Below are 6,000 nucleotides of genomic sequence, written 5' to 3' on the forward strand. Positions count from 1 at the left end.
GTGACACCAACTTCGAATAGAAAACAAGTAACTTTTGATGATGGAGACGTAGACATGAGAGACCGAGCTGACAGCGATTGTTCTAAAATGACAACTGACAGTGACTCGCAACCGCGTGGTAAGCGAAGGCGTAATAGTTTAGCAACCGCGTCACTAAAACTCTTAGTAGATTCACACCATGGAGCTGCAAAGCTTCGTTACATCGCTAGACTCGCTACTGAGATGGAAAAAGAAGAGTTGGGTAAACATACCCCTGAACCAGAGCCGGATATATACAAAGAAATTCAAGATTGTCGATATTTAAGAGTTGTTGAAAGGAAGGGTTCGGCACATAGTAGGGACGGCTGATTATTTTGAGTGATGACAAAGAAGTTCAAAGTGAGTTTAGATCAATGGTTACAGATGATAGCGTACCAGCCTCCATGAAATGTTTAGAACAAATTCGTTTCAGCTTACATTTGTTTTAGCATAAGTCAGTGATGTGCCATTTGTTTTCGGATATTTAATGTCATTTTTCTTTTTCTTTCTTGTATATATTACTTCTTATTTCCGTTTGTTAATGTTATTATCTTTTGTGTGAAATATATTGATTTTTTTTAATATTTCAAATGTTAATCAAATTTGGCTATTGCGTATAACATACGAGTATGTATGTATTCTTTTATGCGCATGCTCGGACAAAGAAATTCATCCGGATTGGCTAAGGTCATATCAGAACTATTCAGAATATTACGAATTCAGCTCTTACCCAAACATGCTAATTAAGAGGAGATCATTATAATAAACTTATGGCAAAACTTTTGTAAAGAAACACGCTGTGCAGTGTTATAGACTGAGCAGACTGCGCGGATGATGAGGCTTGCCTGACCCTATGACAACTTATGTTTGGTTGGATTATTTTACAGCATTTGAGTTAATAGTTCAACGGTTTTGGCGCTTATGTGTCATTCAAAAACATCGCAAATGATGGTATGCATATCTTTTTGTTATGAATAACTTTAAAACTACACTTGTTCTATTTCGACTAAAATCTTCAGAAAATTAACTTCGGTAACTGCAGTTTGCGGGTTATTCCGGATATATTTGATTTATATTTGTTTGGAATTTTCACTTAAATTAGTTGAAGATAATAAGTGTATATTAAAGAAAGCATTATCAATTATTTTTGGAAACATTATCAATAATTGATAATTAGTATTCTCCCGGTTGTACGTTTCGAATTACTTTTATACCATTATTTCGCATAATAAATTATTTTATTCATACCATAAATTCACGGAACGAACTATATATCATTATTTCAAGGAAACATATCTTTGTACATACCATTATTTAAAAAATACTTTGTTTTTACCATTATTTCATTGATTATTTCTTTGCATTTTTAAAGAAAAAAGTCACAATTGAATTATCATGTTTATGTAATTACTTGTTAATTGTTGTAAAATAAATATTGTCTAAAAATATGTGATAGTTTCTTCTTAACATAGACTAGAGGAAAATAAAATATAACTTGTGTTAAATTGGTATCCAACACTTAGTTTCTCTCAAGGGTGATGAAGACACGGAAACAGTTTCTTACATGTAAGATACGTTACTTGTTTAAGTTCAGATTATTCTATTGATTTTCCTTGAGAAATGTTTTTTAATGCATTTATTTAAGGTCGCCGCCGGAAAGCCAGTATAGGCGACCGTACACTCAAGTCGGACCGATTAGTTCAGATTATTCTATTGATTTTCCTAAAAAAAAACATTATGATAAATGGCAGAAAACATCACGTTATATAGGTGTGACAAACTAATATATTTGGAACATAATTGGCACAACGCCCCTTTAATGGAATTCACTGCTTATGACAAGACTGCATACGAAATCTCAATGTCCAAAACAAAAATGCTTTGAGACAAATAATGAAATACATTGTACATGTATATGTTTCCGTTATTGTAATATTTCTAAAACCAATGTAGTGTTCTAGTTTCTTAAAAAAAATTTCATATTTTTTCCACGGCACCTTTGTTTCCTTCGACAATTGCTGACGAACCCACGTATATACTACACTATGGTGGCTAATTTGGTACACTTTGCGCGTTGCACTGTAGATAGCGACAGCACAATCTATTTCGTTTGGTCGCTAGCAAAACGAGCCAAACGGTGTGTTGTCGCACTGTCGTCTGACGTCCTGTCGCCAACGAAGCACGCAATACGAAGCGTCGTCGTGCGGCGCGTTATCGCGATGTCGCCATGTCGCTTGGCTATACATTTATATATATATACAAATAGCCAATTGTTCGATATGAGCAAAGCGACATGTTTACATCGCGACAACACACCGTATGGAATGCATCGTGAGCGACAAGAAGACAAGACGCAAGTCGGACAATGCGCCGTATGGCGTTTTGTCGTGCTGTCGCTAGCGACAACACGACATACAAAACTGTTTCAATTCAGCCACCATACTACACCGATATTGATTAATATTGATAAATAGCCTGAATTACCGAGGATACAATAGTAAAACATCGGCACTTCCCGTATACAGATGTACGTCGGACAAGAGGCCTCGTACGGAGAACAGGAATACACACAAACGTAATTTGTCCAGGTTATAAGGCAGTTTTCGTCCGCTAGAAAGTAACTCTGTACTTAGAGTATTTCTCTTTATGATACCTTCTATTAACTGTTCATTTGACCCGAGTTACATTGATGGAAAACAATATATGATGACTAAATTTTGAAATTTTACAACTTTTTATCATAACATGAACAAAAAAATGGCGGAGTCATGTCACGCAACTACTTCCACTATGTCGCTTCAGTATGTCTGAGGTCTATGGCGGAGCATGATGTTCGAGGAAATCAGATTGACAAAGGACAGTCGAAGCAAGGTACGTAGCCATAGTAATCGCATATTACGTTTACCGTAAAATAAACTTCCAAATATTACAATCGTATTTACAGTGAATGCTCTTCGCAAAATTATTAAATAAGTCAAGAAATGTTGTCCAATATAGAGGTCATAGTGCCATCAACGCGTATTCAATTTCTATTTCGGCTTTCTACAACTTTCTTCCATATTACTATAATTCCGTGTAAAAATACTCATAAAAAGTCGGCATATTTCGCCACAATCCATGCCAAGAACACATTTTCAAGTGTTAATATAATCAGATGCCAAATACCAGTAATTGTTTCTCTTTCACTCTTTTCCAAATAAATATTGGACACGGTAATTTGGTTGATAACGTTAATTCGATTTGAAACACATATTAAGAGATAGCCAAGACTGTGCGTTCGTCATTTTTGACATATGTCTTGCAACAGAGTAGTTAACCCTTTAGCTCATATAGACCTGTTTAAACCCCCCACCCCTTTTTTTGAGGCCTCAAATAGTGAAAAAAATGCCCTATTTAGGCCAAAACACTGTGTTTCGTTTGAGAAATGTTGATCAAAAGTGATCACTTTTTCGGCACCGCCCCCTATCAGAAAGGTACAAGGGGTTGCAAGAAGGGTGATGCGCCCCCTATTGTTTCGGGGGTTTGATGGGGGGCAGCAGTCCCCCTCATCGCCAAGAAAATTTTGAACATGTGTCTGCCTCAGGTCGATCGTATGGTAACGTGTAACCAACTCTATCTCAAAATATAGAGAAGTTGCAGCACTTTGAACTTAGTTTTGATGAGAAAGTGATTTTTGGCTATATTAAGGCGTCCCCCTATTGCCAGAGTAACCGGAAATTCAAGATTGAGCATGTTGTTACAGAGCTAGGCTATGTCAAGTCAACATTTGTGCCAAGTTTCATCAGTATTGATGCATTTTTCATAGTTTCATAGCAGTTTGAACTTGTAACAGGAGGCTTTTCAATGAAAACGGCCATTTTCCACAAAATGCTCATAAAGTAAAGGGTTAGCTAGTCACAGTTTTGGATTTTGCCCACTGCCCTAAACCACGCCACTAAAATACGGTACATTAACATATAAACTTAGTCACCGAAAATGTTTACTCACTAAAGAATTTAAGAGTGTGCTTTTTAATGAAATTATTTCATTCTCAGTGCGATTTCGATAAAAATCGCAAGGTTAAGGTTAAAACCGTGACTTGTCAGAGACTGCTAGGAAACGTGTCTCTAAGTCAGATTATCAGTTGAACTGTTACTTTCTACATTGAAGGCTTTGTAATCATGATCGGACCAGTTTGTTTTGAAAGTTCATATTTTGATCGGATCAATTTCATTCCAAATACAGCACATATATTCAGACAGTCTGTCTACGATAAAACTCGGGCACAGGATTTATTCCCAGATTAACGTAGCATATGTAAGTTGGAAATTTCGCCTGTCGTTGTATGATTATTTCGCTGTATAGTTATCTATTTAATTTAACAAATAGTTTAATGGACTGGAAACGTAATAATTGCTAAATCATCCCGAAATCAGCTTATGTTTAAGATTTGATGGATTATGTTAATTTAATGTTTTTCTTTTCTTTCATAACTGTTAATGAACTCGGAAAGCTTTCAATTCGTGTGATCTACATATACTTAGGTGTGGACCGTCAGACATCTATAATATTGTATTGATATATAATAGAGAGGATATTCATTTTTTTCTATAAATACAAGATATATCTTCACTCAGTGGTATGAAAATAAATATTTCATGAGTGGCAGTAGCCACAAGATAAAAAGAAAAAACTCAGTTTATTATATACATTTTTCTCTTTTTATTTTGACATGACACTTTGAAAAAAACAACAACAAAAACTTCCACTGAAATTTTGAGTATTGACTTAATTTAGGAGACAATAGTCCGGCAAGACACTAGTGAAAATACGAAAAATATGTTTCACTACAGTGAAAAATTATTTTTTACAGTGAAAATACGCATTTTATTTCATCAATATTTCTCAATATTTCATTTATAAGTACAATGTATATAATAAATATAATGAGTTGATGGGCTTGAAAAATATACAATTCATTTGGATCTGAAGTCGTTTTGTGATCCACACAAGAATCTTAAAAAATATGTTTGTTGTTTGTTTAATATAATCTGGTTAAAATTAATTAAAAGGACTAGTAAATGAGATCAGATACATTTCAATTAAATCACACCAAATAATGCCAATTTCATGACAATAAATAAATAAATAAATAAATAAATAAATAAATAAATAAATAAAATAAATAAATAAATAAATAAATAAATGACAATAAATAAATAAATAAATAAATAAAGAGTTTTAAGAGTTTATTTCAAAGTACATTCGGGCAATATGCCCATGCATACACGGTACATATATAACATAATATAACAAAGCATACAATACAATCAAATGGTCAATGTCACTACTTTATAAAACATATATCATTAAGATCATTAAGTTACACAGTATTTTTAGCAATCAGAAAACGTTAACTTATAATAGAAGATACTATCACATAGGGACACAAGTATCATAATGTCTCAACTTATATTACTGATAAATAAATACTAAGGACAGATACCATCCTATCAATAAGGAAGTAAATCACAAAACAAAACAAAGGTAAATGTATGTAAGATACAGTGATACAGCGTTTGGGACAAATTTATGTTTAACTGTAAAAAATATCTTTTTCGAACATCGAAAGCATAAATATATACATTGATTAATTCATCAATGTAACAAATTTAGGTATATTTAGTCTTTTCCAAAAGTAGTTTTTATATATTTTTTCGTAATTCATTATATAGAGAACATTCTAAAATAAAGTGAAATTCATCTTCTAAAATAAAACAATTTTTAAATAAAATAAATGAGTTGCGTCATGACAAAACCAACGTAGTGCGTTTGCGACCAGCATGAACCCAGACCAGTCTGCGCATCCGCGCAGTCTGATCAGGATCCATGCTGTTCGCTATCAGTTTCTATACTTGTAATAGTGTTTGTAAGCGAACAGCATGGATCCTGATCAGACTGCGCGCATGCGCAGGCTGGTCTGGATCCATGCTGGTCGCAAAC

This window comes from Ruditapes philippinarum, unplaced genomic scaffold, assembly GCF_026571515.1.
Source record: "Ruditapes philippinarum isolate M1 unplaced genomic scaffold, ASM2657151v2 ctg9694_1_1_1_1, whole genome shotgun sequence".
Taxonomy (NCBI): Eukaryota; Metazoa; Mollusca; class Bivalvia; order Venerida; family Veneridae; genus Ruditapes; species Ruditapes philippinarum.